The 15,783-nt window shown below is 47.3% G+C and overlaps 1 protein-coding gene across 1 annotated transcript in view; it reads left to right on the top strand.

Moving 5' to 3' along the window:
* CUNH11orf96 (chromosome unknown C11orf96 homolog) overlaps nt 1–457 on the top strand; it is a gene marked incomplete at its 5' end in the record, with an annotated part of 866 nt that extends 409 nt beyond the window's left edge. The window contains one exon of the mRNA XM_010612689.2: nt 1–457.
* Nucleotides 458–15,783: the final 15,326 nt, after the last annotated feature.

Below are 15,783 nucleotides of genomic sequence, written 5' to 3'. Positions count from 1 at the left end.
CCGCGCCCTGGGGACCCCTTGGCGGCGCTCGCCTGGCCCGGAGTGCGCTCGGGGACCCAGGGAGGGAGCCACTTTCTTTGCCCTTGTAAATGTTTATTTTTTAACTCTTCCCAGTCCGAACTCTCTGGTGAGTGTGTGCGGGAGGAGGCCCGGGCTGCCTGCCCGGTGTCGCCAGGGTCGCCGCTCCACGCCCTGTAGCCCTCTGATGGTTTGCACACCGCTCCACCGTGGCCCCCAGCGCACACCCGTCACACTCACCCTAGCACACTCACTGAACACTTTTATAATCGTTAAACGGGCGGATGGGACCTGGGGCACAGCGTAGCTGCTGCCGCGGCCGGAGGATTGATATTTATTTTTGCATTGCAATTGCTGAAGGCGTTTATTTAACGATCTTTTTACTTGGATATGTCTGCGAGGCTCCTGTGTGGAGACAAATAAAGTCCATATATTTACACAGTGCATTTCACCGGGCTCTGAACTTCTTACACCTTTGGGCCCCAAACTCCTGAGACAGGGAGGTAGGGAGGCTGTTCCGGGGACGAGGAGGAGCCGGGGAGGCACCAGGTCACGGCCCGGGTGCGTGGTCCCAGACCTGCGCCCCCAAGTCAGTCCACACCGTATCAGGGCGCTCCTGCCGCCGGGTCTGTTCTCCAGTGCCAGCGCAGGGGACCGGATGAAGCCTCGGGCAGAGCAAAGGCGGTGCCCAGAGAACTGGATGGAGAGAGCCCTCCGCGGGGCAGTCGGCCTATCGGAGTGCCGGGGTCAGGTCCTAGCGCCGCTCCCGGTGCAGAAGACCCCATTCATCCGGAGCCCCGTCCCGGCAGGCAGCCAACGGGAGGGGAAGTTGCCAAAGCCAGCAATGGGTACCCCGGGCCAGAATGTTTGGGGCCCAAGAGAGGGCGAGAGGGGGGCGCGCGCAGGGTGTCGCGCGCAAGCAAACTGCGGCTGTTCCAGTCCTTAGGACACTTCTTTCCGACTTTCTGGATCCCCTTCGGGGTTCCTCAAGAAGGGTGAGCGGTCTTTAGTCTCAGCATCTGGGATCGATTCCCTGCCCCGCCCCCTGCCTCGATTTACAGCCAGGCAAACTCACTGGCCCAGGGGCGCGCGGGGCCACGTGGAGAGTAGCAACACGCGGCCCAGTGCTCTTTCCACGAGGAGTCTGTCTTCCCAGGGCTTTTTGGCAGCCTCTCCAAATCCCTCTCTGCACCCTTAAACCATCTCGGGTAGCAGTGTAGCGATCAGGGTAACACAAGGCAGTGGGGTGAGGATGGCCTTCCGTACCTGAGTCCCCTCGCCGCCGAGACCCCTCTTCCGCCCTGCTGCCTCTTCAGTAAGCAGTCTCTGTGCCTGTGTGCCCTCTGGAGGTGGGGGCTGTGTGTGTGTCCCCAGCAGAGGGTCTGGTCTGCATTCTCGCCTTACACCCCACCTCTTGATGGCCTGGGCTCAGCAGAAAAAGGGAAAGAACAAAAATAGAGCACAGGCCTGAGAGCATGTCCTCCCTACTGGCACACAGAGGCGAGGACAGGCCTCAGCTTTGGCGGCTGGGGTCTTTGGCCCCTGTCCCAGCTCCTGAGAGCAGCCAGGTCATTGCAATGGCTCCATTGTGGTGCAGCCCTGACAGGAGGAGCTGCTGGGAGGCCCTTTGCTGCCAGGGGCACACTCGGAGGCAGCTGTGTGTCCACACTCTTTATTTCATCGCTGCAGCTGCTGTGTGGGGCTGGTTTGAGCTTCAGGGTGGGAGGACGGGCCAGATTTCCCAACCCCTCCAGTCCAGCCCGGTTCCCTTCTTTCCTCAAAGACTGCAGTGCCGGGGCCACGAGGCCCTCACTTGCGCCGCCTGTCCTTGTCCTTCCTCTTCAGCAGGAGCCCCTGCCCGTACTCTCTCTGGAAGACACAGCCCTAAGCGGGCTGCCCTGAGGGTCACCGGCTCATCACCTGGGCCGTGCAGGGACCCTGGCCCAACCCTGTGATTCCCTGCCCAGCTGCTGCGGAACAGAGGCAGAGTAGGGGCTCTGAAATGAGTCAAAGTGAATTCAAAGGTAAGGAGGGAGCTCAGTGCCCATTTTGCCTACCTCTTGGCTTGTTTTATAATGCCAAGGAGTCATTTGTATACCCACCACCCAGAGATAAACTGTGAAAACTCTGAAGCTACATATGTATTCATTTTCTTTCTGTATTTATTAGTACAGGTTCATAGCACAGGATGACAATTCCTCATGGGGAGCTGGTACAGGTCCGCGACACATTAGTTGCCTTTTCCTCCCCTTCCCAACCCCGCTCCTTGCACATTTTGCTTCCCTTCACATTTGCAAAAGCTCTGTCTCCATTTTTTTCAATGCCTTTTTTCTCATCTCCTTTCTCTTCTCTCCTTCCCCTTCTCCTTCTCTTGTTCCCCCCTCTCATTTGAAAAAGATTTCCCTACTTCTTATTATCTATTACATACGTATCGCATATCCACACACGAATTTCGGGGGATTCTCCCATAAGAGAAACCATAAACGTGTGAGTCTGATTTCACTTAATTTTATGTTTTCAAGGTGCATCCATCTACAAATGACTCAAGTTTATCCTTCCTGATGGCAGAGGACAAAGCGGGTCTATACTCTCCCTGTGCTGTTTTTCAACCTGCTTTTAAACTTAATTGGATTTTGATAATGTCAGCGTGCACGGATCACCGTGGTTTTTATAAAATTCCATTGAACAGATATTGCACATTCATTAAGCAAATGCCTCCCTCTTCTCGTAAGAGTGAGGTCCTCTTGTCCCAGCTTCTTAGTTTGACTCTAGCAGACAGTTCCGGGGGCCATTGTAGGAAGACACCTGACAGAAGCGGTGACCAAGAGAGGGGCTGGGTGAGGAGAGGAGCGCCGGAGAGCTGGGGAAGAAGGATTCTCAGACACGGAGAGAAGGCAGTGGGCAAGAGGGACAGCCACGCGGAAAAGTGGAGTCCAGAGCAAGAGAGGTCGTGAGATGGAGAAGAGTAAGGGTCACCCTGGGAGAGAGAGGGGCGAGGGCAGGATGGAGGAGTGTGGGGAGGAAGAGCCAGAGAGCTTCACAGGAAGTGGGAAAGGGGAAAGAGAGAAGAGTGGAAAGAAGGGGGCTGGGGTGAGAAGGAGCTTGGTGCAGGCGGGCCTGTGCCTGCTGGGCCATCTGGATTTACAGCCCTGTCCAAGGAGACGCCTGCTTCCTTCCCTTCCCTGCCTGGGCCCCAGCCCAAGATCCTCGCCTGGGTGATGAGTTTTCAAACAGGCTGGAGCCCAGACAGGGCAGACTTACAAGTGGCTGTCTCTGCCCGGCCTGGCAGGCTTTCCTAAATGTCTCTCTTTGGCCCAGGAAGAGATTTTATCAGGGTATTTTTCAGCCTGATTTAAAAGCGAGCTTGGCCTTTGCAGCTCACTGTGTATCAATTCTGGGCCCAGTGCTGTCTGAGATCCCTGTAGAATTGAGATCAGCTGTGAACTTCGGAGTCCCCCCACAAGCATATTGGGGTATAAATGTTGCCATTTGGTGGACACTTCCTGTAGGGACTCCACTTTTATCCTTATAATGTTTTCTAGATGAAAAAAATAAGGGTCAGAGGGGTAAATGCCACACAGACACCGCTTGTCAGGGCTGAGCTGGGTTGCAACTCTCTCTCTATATCCAGAATCTCTGCTCTTTCCAGTTCTTTACTGTAAGTCCCGGTGGTAGCCATGAGAACAGGCCCTGCACCTGCTACCAGAAGTGTAACTGGCTTGGAAATCCATCAGCTTTTTAGGCTGCTGCCCCCCAAGGTATCGAGGCTGGGGTAAAAGCCATTCCTGGGAAACACAGAGATTTCTTGGTTGGTGGGCTTGTCCCAAGACTTTCTTAGTGGCTCTGCTGTAGCTTTCAAGGCCAGTGGTGCAGTCCCTGGGACACCTTCGCTCCCTCTCTCCACTCAGGGCCACCTCCCACCCTATCTCACTGCACACAGGCACCTCCTCTGGTGATCTGGGTACATCCGACCCCATCCTGGCATCTGCTTCTTGGAGGCCCTGTGCAGGCGGCCCCTCCAACTCCCAGCAGGTGCCTGGTGCTCCCAAGCCTGTCCTTTGCCCTCACCCACCACAGGGCAGACAGTGGGCATCACTTTAGGGACAACTCTAGGAAGGTGACAACATTTACCAGATTAATAATACCGTGTGACGGTCTGCTGGCCTCGAGTTTCTGAATGGGAGTGGCATTTCGGGGTGACCTGTGTGTGCACATGGGATGAGGGGCTCCCAGGCCCGCCTGTGCCCGAGGCCACGTTGATCTAGAATGACAGTGGTCTGTTCAGCTCCAGGCTCTTGGTGGAGACTGCTACTTATCCACCAACGCTGAGATCTCCCTTCCCTGGGACGCACAGCCAGTCTATGCGTCCCAGGCTTCCTATGTGGCCTTAAAGTTGTGGGTGTATCCCCTCCTCTCAGGACTTTTCCCTCTCCACAAGAGCTATATGTGTCAGCAACCCAATGGTGATCAAGCCAATAACCCTGGAGATGGCAGAGAATCAAGAGGGAAGCACCCCTGTGTGACCTTGTGGACCCAAACAGCCTGTCACTTGGGAATGATCACCATGAACTCTTTATTATACATGACAGCACACAGTTACATCTCACTTGAGCCACTGAATCATTATTGAATGTCTTTGTTGTGGTACCCCTGCCTCACCATAAATAAATAGAGATTAGCACTGGCAGTGGGATGCCAGCCTAACAAAAACTCTAAATAAAGCAAAGGTACCCTAAAATACTCAGTGGTTTTGCTGCATACAGGGAGGGTTCACATATTGTGGACTGGAAAGTGAGCGACCCTCGTGACCCCTTGGCAAAGCATTTGGTGAAACCATGTTCATGACCATCTGGAAGCCATCATACATTAACCAAGCCCATAGCTCTAGAAGAAGTAGTTGGGAAGAAAGAATATTAGTACACTGCCTGCTCTGTGTCTTTCAGCAGACTGTTCTCGGAAAGACAGGCAGAGGAGGTATGTAGAACATGGGCCTTCCAGGGGTGAAAGCCACCCACCTTTGGCACCCAGGCAGCAGGAGTTCAGACTGTGGTTGCTCAGAGCCTTTCTCAAAGACCACCCAGGAAGGATGGGCAGCTTGGGAAAAGTCCGGTTAGAGCTTTTATCTTCCCACTCGATTGTGCTGTTTTAGAATGATCCCACGGCAGTCAAAGGAGAATTTGTGGGCTCGGCCAGAGCAGCAAAGATACTAATCAATGAGGCTTCAGCACTGAGTGAGAAAACATGGGGTGGTTGCTGGCACCCAGGACTGTCTGGAAACACACAGTCAGGAAGTCATTTAAGGGGATTTCACCGCCAAGGAAACTGGGAATAGGAAATGGTGATTATGAGTATTTGACCCCTAAACAACTCCCAAGGAGACCAGAACTTTCAACGCCCTCTTTGCTGTAGATGTAGCCACAGAGGGTGATGGGAAAAGGAGAATTTCCCAGAATGGGGTTGGCCAGGAACATCCTCCTCTCCCAGGATTTGTCTGTGGCTATGCACCAGTGACTTCTGGATTTTCCCAGCGGAAGTGTGTGTGCGTGTGTATGTGTGTGTGTGTTTTCCCTGGTCCTGTTTGTTACTGTAATTGAGGGTTTATCGGGTGCGGCAGTGGTGGTGACAGATGGCTTGTCTTGCAGTTGATATGTCACTAGACCACGACAAAAACCACACATGGCTCTGCGGAAGACCTCCTCTCCCTGGCATGTTCCAGCACTTTGGTCTGGAAGTGTAGCTGGATAGGATTTGGGATTTACTCCCTTGGAAAGAGGATGACTGTAGGAAGAAGGACTCCATGGACATGTGGTAGCCAGTGGGGCCAAGCACAATGGACACTGCTAAAGGTGCACCGAGGCCTACTGAGTGTCCTCCTTGGACAAGGCCAGGCAGATCCCTCAGCCTCCTGCGCAGTGGGCACAGTCACGAGCTTCTCCGCACTGGGAAGGGCAAGAGGTGTGTGCTCTGTGCCGGACCTAGGCCTCAAGGCCATCAGTGTGTCTCTCTTATGCTCTCTCTTTCCCCCAAACTGAACATGGGCATTCTGTGGCCTGCCATTGGCCTAGTATGATGGTAAAGCCTTGGACGCCTCATGACACTGAACCCCCCGTGGATGTGGTTCAACCTGGACCATCACCCAATGAGAAAGAAGCCTCTGTCTGCCTTCTAAACCAGGGCAGTCCTACTGGGGCTCTTGATTACAGAGCCTGGTGTAAGCCTCCCAATACAAAGTCCTTTCCTTCAATCTGTGTCTGACCTGTCTCCACCCATCTGACCCAGAGCAGGTCTTCCCAGGACAGAAAAGTGGACCATTCTGAGGTGGGGACCTCAGATGTGCCGTGGGGGAGGAGGAGAGGAAAGAGGCCCTGTAAGCGTCCTAGACTGGGACCAGGCTGTGCCAGACCCAAGCCCTCCTCTGCTCTTCTCTTGCTATGCATCCTGGAGTGAATTATTTCCCAGTCTGTCCTGGGGGCTCCAAGCTTTAAGTCTTGAAGTTGACTTAAAGTCATAGACCTCTGGTTCTGGGGACATCGGGCAGGCAAATGGGGTGCACAGAGACCAAGCATTCTTCCCCCTCTTGGATGGAAGGGGAGATGGAGGCACCAAGCTTTTTCTAAGCTAGCAGCATCTCTATTTTTTTCATGTTGATACAGATATCTAAGGCTGTGCATTTTCTGCCAAGTACTCGTTTAACTGTACTTGATGTCCACTGTTGTTTATTTTGATTTTCAATGTTTTACAGGTAAACTGCAGTTTTAGTTTGTATCTCCTCTTTAACGTAAGAGTTGTTTAAATGTTGATTGTAAATTATTCCAGTTGGGGGAATATACTACTTTTCTCATTTAGCTATTTTTTTTCTTTAATTTCATTGAGACCAGACAGTATTTTCTGTAATAGTTATCTTTTTGGACACTGATTGAGGTTATTCTCTGTGACCTAGTGAGAATTCCACAGATGCATGAATGGATGATATATTTACTATTTTCATGTCAGGTCTTCCTAACAAATTATATTATTAATATCCTCTATATCTATGCTCCCAACTATATTGGCCGGGTTTCATGTTGCTGGGCTAAAATACGCAATTTAAAGATGGAGATGTTTAATTTGGTTCATGGTTTCAAGGTTTTAGTTCGTAGTCACCTGACTCCAAGGCAGAAACGTCATGGTGGAACAGTATGTCAGAAAAAAAGCTGCTCAATTTATAGCCTCTTGGAAACAGATCGGGAAGAGGCAGTCAGAGAGTAAAGGACCAGGGATTGGATACAGTCCTCAAAGCCATGTCTCTGTGACCCACCCAGACACACCCAGAAATGTGTTTTACTCATCTCTTAGGCGTCTCTGAAGCCAATCAAGTTGACAGTCAAGAATAATTGTCACAAATCAATAGGTTCTCACCATAAGCTGTGTTCCTATTCTTTCTGGAGACAGAATTATGCTATATTTACCAGCCCTTCTTATAGATTGGTGGCCCGAAAAACTGTGTTCTGTCCAATGGAGTATGAGTAGAAATATGCATGCTGCTTCTAGACGTAGGCCTTATGGCTATAAAGATACCTCTTTCACACTTTATACCTTCCTATGCCATGTAAAACTCAGATGTGATAGTGGTTCATCTTGTACGGTGCTAATGAAGACATAGTCCTGGAAATGGTGGATGGAACATTAAGCAGATGCCTGCCTTCCTGGACCACTGAACTCTTTCTAGTACATGAGAATGAAACTTGGTCTTTAGGTCATTGCTTTGTTGCCTCTTAACCTCTTGCTCTCTCACCGTTAAAAATCCTTACCAAAACAAATATAAAAATTAACACAGGTGCTGCAGTCTGAAACCCAGCAGTTAAACAGTAGGAACACAGGTGTGGGCTGGAAGTCTGGATGCTCTTGGCTAAATTACAGGTGAAATCTTTCCTGTAGTGTCCTGACAGGCAGATCTGGGCCTTCTAGGCTGTGACTCAAACAGGAGTTGGGAAGAGAGAGGAGGTTAGTGAGTATGGGCTGCTCCTTGTTACTTCTAGCAAGTTGTGCAAAGAAGAGGGACAACTTCCGCAAGTATTTGCCAGACTTGAAGCAGATGAAAGGGAACAGCATGTGTCTAGAAGGCAGAGGCTTCTTGAGGTTGAAAAGGCCAACGGATTCTGCAACCCAACGAGTAGGAGTTGTTGCTAAGAGCCTTTCTCAAATACAATCCAGTGAGCAAAACATACAAGGTATCTGGCCTCAAGGCAAGCATTGGTCTAGGAGTGTCGCTTCTCACTTAAGACTGTTATTCCAATGGTGTCAAAATAGCTGTCATTAATGTGAGACATAACGGTGTGGCTAGAGCCAGACAGCTAAGAAACAAAGCAGGCCTGAGGACTGTGTGAGAAAATAGCATAGTGTGTGATCCCTGGCTCACGAAATGCCTAGAAGCAGATAGGCTTGAATCCTCATACATCTTCCCAGAAACTATAAAAGCCCATGACTGTTTAGGCCTCCAAGCGGCCTTCAAGGAAGATATATTTTCTGATGCCCATTTCTGATAAGAATAATAAATAGACAAGGGAAGATCTTCCAGAGGGCAAAAACAGAGCAGCCGGAACATTTCCCACTCTGGAGTCAGAGGCCTGCACAACTCTAGCCCAGGGAAGGAATGCTGCATATCTCTCCTGCTCCCTCCTCTGAACTCAGGTACTGACTCTGACTTTCCCTGCTCCCCATCATCTATTGGGCAGGTGGGCAGCACAAATGAATGGTCCTTCAGCATGTAGGTCATCAGTCCATGGAGAGGCCATGGGTGTGGTAATTGGAGGGACTCTGACTCCTTCCCCACAGAGAAGGGGGAGTGACACATGCCGGTGCGCGGTGGCCAGAGGGATGGGCTGGGGCACACGTTGATAGTGATCCCCTAAAATCAGGTCCATCCTTCTTCTTAGTCATGAAGCTAGAGGGCTCCCAGCCCGGCCTACCCTGCCTTTGGGTTTATCCGGTGCCAAGTCTTCTCCAAGAGAGTGCGAGTGCAGGTTGCCTTTGTCACTGTGGGTCCAGGGTCCAGATCACAGACGTGACAGCCACATGATGTCACGCCCTTCTTCCAGGAACACCACAGATGTGATGGTAACTGGGCTTCTACCAAGCAGATGATGATGCCACCTCAGGTCCTCATGGGGCCACAAGTTGGGAAGAACCTGGCTCCCTGATCTCCTGAATGGAGTGAAGTTGTCGTCACTCAGGGCTGTTATGGGAAAGAAAATAAAGTCATTTCACTGTGCTAGAGGGCTCTCATGTGCAGCAGAGCTTCACTGACATAAGTGCACATTATTTTTGCTTTTCTGTTCCTGTGATCCACTATGAGGAGGTGAATTCAGGTCTCCTGCTACTTGTAGGCTCCCAGTCCCCTTGCATTGCTGTAATTCATGCCCAGTGCATGGAATAACTTATTGTCGAGCTGATATTCATCACCACTGCATTTAATTCAAGTCTCACCATAATATATGACATAATACTTGTCATTTTTACTTAAGAATTTTAAACCCGAATTGCATGTTGTTTGCTAATTAAATCATGACATCATAATTATTTGTATTAGTTATATCTCTTGCATACAGTGTAGAGCTGGCTTTTATTTCCAGGTTTAATCTAAAAATATTTTTAAAAAGTGAATCAATTATATACCTAAAACAAGTAAAGAGAAGTGACGAACACCCCCCCCAACAGAAGTAAACAAGAAAAAAGTGAAGGTTTAGATTGCTTCACTGGTGAATTCTACCAACATTTAAAGAATTAACTTCTCAAAAGTATCCAAGATATAGAGTAACAGGGGATGTTTCCTAACATATTTTATGAAGCCAGCATTACACTGATCCAAAGCCAGAGATACTGCAAGAAAGCTACAGAGCAATATCCCTTTTGAATCTAGATATTACAAAAATTGTCATCAAATCCAATGACATACTAAAGGGATTATACACTATGACTGATTGGATTTGTCCCAGGAATGCAAAATAAGTATAAACCCAAGAATGGTTCAATATAAAACATAACTGTCTCAGGGCATGGTGTGCACCCCTGTAATCCCAGCACTCGGGAGGCTGAGGCAGGAGGATCGCTGTGAGTTCGACACCAGCCTGAGCTACATAGTGAGTTCCAGGTCAGTCTCACTACATAGTGAGACCCTGTCTCAAAAAGCCAAAAAACCAAAAAACAAAATACCCAGAACTGTTAGTGTTTTACACTTCATTAATAGGACAAAGAAAAAAGAAAACCACATGATCATCTCAATCGATGCAGAAAAATCATTTGACACAATTCAGCAGCTTTTCGTGACAAAAAAAAAAAAAAATCAAAAAACTAGGAATGGAAGGAAACTTCCTCAACGTGGTAACGGACATTTCTGAAAAACCTACAGTTTATATTGAGCTCAGTGATAAATGGCTGAAAACTTTCCCCCTAAGATCAGAAAGAGGACAAAGATGTTTGTTTTTGTCACTTCTATTCATCATCATTCTGGAAGTTCTAGTCAGAACTATTAAGCAAGAAAAGAAACAGACGGCATCCAAATTAGAAAGGAAAAAATAAATCTTCTTCTGTTCATAGATGACATGACCTTATATATAGAAATCCCTAAAGAAGCAACAACAGAACTTCTAGAGCTAATAAATAAATTCAGAAAATTTGCATAGTACACGTTTTTTGAGCCAGGGTCTCACTATGTAGTTCAGGGTTGTTTAGAACTCAGAGCAATACTCCTGCCTCAGCCTCCTGAGTGCAGGGTTTACAGGCATATGCCACTGTACCTGGCTACAAGGCTTACTTTCAACATAAAAAATCAGTTTTTCTTTTTATCAGCAAATAATATGAAAAGAAAATTAAGAAAATAATTACTTATGATATCATCAAAAAGAATAAAATACTTAGGAATAAATGTAAGCAAGGAGGCATAACTATAAAACAGTACTGAAAGAATAGAGAAGACCTAAGGAAATAGATATTTATGTCCCTCAATCAGAAGACTTAATATTGTTAAAATGGAATATTTGTCAAATTGATCTGCAGATTCAATGCAGTCCTGTAGAAATTCCAGGCTTTCTTTTTTGCAGAAATGGAAAAGCTGATTTCTGTGACTTGTATGGAATTCCAAGGGACCTTGAATGACAAAACCATCTTGAAACACAAGAACAAAGTTGGAAGATACTTTTTAATTTCAGAATTTACAACAAAGCAATAGAAATCAAACAGTGTCATACTAGGATACATGTGTAGTTCATGAATTGGAATTGAGCATTCAGAAATAAATAGAACTATGATAAATTGCTTTTTGACCAGCATGCAGGAGAACCAGCATGCAGGACCATGTAGTGGGTAATTTCTTCAACAACTGATACTGGAAGAATTGGCTATCCCAGAAAAAAGATTAATGTTGGGCCCTTTTCTCAGGCCATGTACCAAAATTAACTAAAAATGGATCAAAAATCTAAATACAAGAGTTAATACCATAAAACCCTTAGAAGAAAACTTCATAAGGGTAAACCTCCAATACATTGGATTTGGGAATAATTTATCAGTCATAACACTAAATCACAGCAACTAAAGAAAAAACATGATAAGTTGGACTTCATCTACATTAAAAGAATTCATATTGAAGATATACTCAAGTGAAATAAATAAGGCAGACATGTGTAAATACTGGATAGTTTCTCTGGTGTGAATAATCTGCAGTAATACAGAAGGTCCTAATAAGATTACTGACATTGAGAAATGGGAAGAAAGGAGCTAAAGGTGTAGGGAAGGTGGGACAGGTAGGGGAAGGATGAAAAGGGAAAAGAAAAAAATGTGAGATAATGAAAAGATGGAAATAAAGTGAATGTAGATGGGGAGGGGAGGAGGGGGTGAAGGGAGGGCAGGGACAAGGGGAAAAAATGAGAACCAAGACCTGTCATGTAGAGGTACAAGATCCCAACAATGAATGTCATTGTACTGTATCCCTAAAATGTACCAATAAACTCAATTAAAGCTGAAAAAAAAAATTCACACCTCAAAAAACTCTACCAAGAAAATGAATAGACAGCCCACAGAATGGGAGGAAATATTCGCAGATCATATACCTAACGAGAGACTGTATCCAGAATTTAGAAGAAACTCTTACAACTCAACAAAAGACAAGCTGTTACTGTTGGGGTTAAAATGTCACCCCACCCCAAAGCCTCATTATGTTTGAAAGCTTGGTTCCAGCTAATAGGATTTGAAGAACTAAATCAGTGGTGGCGAACCTATGGTACGCGCGTGCCGTAGTGGGCTGCCTGTATCACTGAACACTCTAAAAGGTTCACCATCACTGAACTAAATGGATCACAGCAGTTCCAGTTTCACCATGTGGATTAATGTACTAATGAGTTCCTAGGTTAATGGGCTTATTAGGAGATGGAGCCTAAATAGACAAAGCAGGTCATGAGGGATGTACCTCTGAAGGTCGTATCTTTTCAGCCTCTTTCCCTCTCTGCTTCCCTGCTGCCATGAAGTGAGCAGCTTTGCTTCGCCATGCCCTTTTGCCATGATGTTTCTGCCTCTCTACAGGCCCACAGCCATGGAACCAGACAAGCATGGACTGAAGGCCCTGGAACTGTAAGCCAAAATAAACCTTTCCTCTCTAAATTATATATGTCGGGTATTTTGGCCCAGCAATGAAAAGTGACTCATATGACTCAATTGGAAAATGGGCAAAGGATTTAAACAGATATTTATCCAAAGAAATGTGCTCAGTTCACCAGCACATATACTAAAATTGGAACAAAGAAGATGTGCCAATGGCTAAAAGTATTGTGCTCTGTTTGGCACTGAATATTATGGGAAATAGACTAGTTTTATCCCTTCATGAGCAACTCGATTTTAGTGGTGGTGGTGGTGGGGTCTTGGCTGCTCAAATTTTTTTTTTAATCTTTATGTGTGATGATTTTATTAGGAGAGTCTTGAAATTGACTGTTCTAGGCCAAGTTTCCCTGGCACACATAGTAACTTTTAGGTAGATTTGCATATTTGATTTTAAGAAAATTTCCTTCGATCTATTTTTCAGTATTTTTATATTTTATTGTTTTGTTTTTCTTCTTTATATTTATAGATTCCAATTCTGCATATATTAGTTCTCTTTTGTCCCTTTTTCTGTATTTATCATTTTCTCTCTAACTAAAAAAGTCACTTTGTGCTGTCTCATTTGAGTTGCATTTCTGTTTCTGTCTTCCATCTCCGTTGCTGTGCTGTGTCTAGGTCGCCCTTCTAATTGCACGTTTGTCTTTGGCGCCATTTTGTTTCTTGACCGGGTTTTCCAGTCCTCAGTCGTCTCCTCAGTGTCTTGCCATGACTTCCCTCAGTTGTTATGTTTTCTTTCCTTGTAATTCCCTTCCACAGAGGCAGTTGATTTTATTAAAACGTATTACTTCAGGAAACACTGTTTGGGCAGATTCTTCACCTATTCATGGTAACAGTTGTTTTCAATGTTCTCTGTCTGGTAGGCTTGATTGACCTTTCCCACCCTTTTTGTTTAGCATCTTTATATTTATTTTGCGCTGTCACTTTAAAATTCCCGTGCCATGAAAGGAGTTGGGCTTTTAGCTCCCGAAATCTGTAGAAGGCTCTTCCGGGGAGTGGAATTTTGTTGGGATCACCTGACATCTCCTGCCACCAGGCTGCTGTGCTGTTTTCTTTGCTCATTTCTGGTCTCACCTCACTTCCTACTCCCCATAATGAGGTTCCCCAGGCCTCCTCTGGGGGGCCTCAGGTCTGTACATGCGTGGTAGCCAAGGCACCCAAGCGTGTGATCTTAGAGCAGAGATTCTCAGCCCCTCAGGGAATATTTAGCACTATCTGGAGACATTTTTGGTTGCCACCATTCGGGGTGGAGGTTGATGCCACTGGCACCTCGTGGGTGGAATCCAGCCATCCTGCTAAGCTTCCTGCTTTGTGTAGTACGACCCCACAGCAAAGGCTTATGAAGACCCAGAGGTCAATTGTGCCCCATCTAAGGAACTGCTTCACAAGTGAGCCCTCGGCTACAGATAAGATCTTTTCGCAGGGATTTTTGAAATTGGTCACTCTTGGGCTGGCTTTCAAATCAACAAACCCTCCCTAACCTCTGCTCCCTACCCCAAGTAATTTCTGTGGGTACAGTAATTTCATCTTTGTGGCTTTTACGTACAATCTTTGCTTTTCCCAGTCTTTATGTGTTTCTGAGCCTGTGGTTTCTATAACGGAGTCTGCATTATTTCCCTGTTTACCTTTTCTATCACTGAGCTTCCAGGAAAAGAAGAGGGGATTTGCTGCCCTTCTCCAGCCCCTAACCCCTGCTTCTACATTCTTACCCGAATCTCTGGAGGGACACTGTCAAACTTTAGCTTCAGATGTTTCCATTTAAGCAGGGATTAAGAACTCAGGCTTCAGAACCACGGAGAGCCCATTTGGGACTATGAATTCTCAGGAACATGCTTTTAGCCGCAGCTCAGTACTAAGGTCTCCTGGCAGGTTTCCCGTGTGTATCGTGAGGGGTGGTGGGATTAGCACTGAGCACCCAGCATAGCCCTGACCTGCAAATCCAACCCTGTGCAGGAGAGGCCTGGGGAAGGGACACCCAGGGAGAGGACATCTGATGATCCCCCATTTTGGGTGGCTCTGGAGTCCACACGTGTCAGTCAGTGAGAAGCAGAGGTAAAGTGCACATGACACAGGGATGCCCAAAGGTGAAAGGCCACTCCCTGTCCTGCCCACCTCGCTGAGTTCCTGTTTTCACTTGGTTTTTGGCGTCTCAGTTTCTTGCCAAATCATTGATTTTTTTTTTTTTTGAAAATTCCTATTTTAACCAGCAATTTTTGTTGTTTCCAGAGCGAGGGTCAGTATCTTCCACTATACTGGCCCTAACTCTCTACGCCTTTGTTTCCTGTTCTCTAAACTAGAAGTAGCCATCTGCGTGGCTGTAATCCAAGCATTGTGGGGGCCCCCGAGGTAGGGGGGTCGCGAGTTTAGGTCCAGGCTGGGCAATGTAGCAAGGCTGTCTCAAAATACAAAATTAAAAAGGGTTAGGGATTGTAGCTCAATGTGAAGGCTTCCATCTGTGTAGGGGGGTAGGAATCATAATAGAAGTTATCGCAGAAATGTTTGTGAGGAGGAATGGGGTAATGAATATGTAAATCTCCAAAACGGGGCCTGGCAGGTCACAGGTTAGCAAACACTGCCCTGTCAAAGGCTAGCTGCTCCCCACCCTCTTCCCTCCTCATTCTGCCCGCCCCTGCTCGCCGGTCAGTGAGAAAGTCGGCTGAGCCCGCGGGGACCCCACCTCCTGCGCTCGTCCTCTGGCACAGGCCAGCCGCCACCCTCAGCCTCACAGAACTTTCAGTTTCCTCCTTCGCTGGAAGGGCCCCGAAATAATGTTCCCCACTGCTAGCGCAGCCCCCAGCAGCTGGAAGCCGCTCTGCCCCTGGGGAGGCGCAGCCCACCCTGGGCTCCTCGCTTCTCAGCCTCTCCAGTTCCCTCGCTCCTCCCCACCACAGGCGTGAGGGGAGGGCCAGGGTGTGATGTTTTGGTAGCTTTTAAATTTAAATAAATTCAGATTGGGCTGGGGATTTAGCTCCGTGGTTCTGCCACCTGCCTCACAAGCGCAAGGACCAGAGTTTGATCCCCGGTACCAAAAGCTGAATAAATAAATAAATAACTTTGAATTGGGGGGGTGGAGATGCAAAAATACTACAAAGAACATTCATATGTCCTTAAGTTAGTCCCCAAATGTGCACATTTTACCTTCTT

Source organism: Fukomys damarensis, unplaced genomic scaffold, assembly GCF_012274545.1.
Source record: "Fukomys damarensis isolate Sample0158 unplaced genomic scaffold, DMR_v1.0_HiC HiC_scaffold_27, whole genome shotgun sequence".
NCBI lineage: Eukaryota > Metazoa > Chordata > Mammalia > Rodentia > Bathyergidae > Fukomys > Fukomys damarensis.
This window is presented reverse-complemented; position numbering and strand designations above follow the sequence as displayed.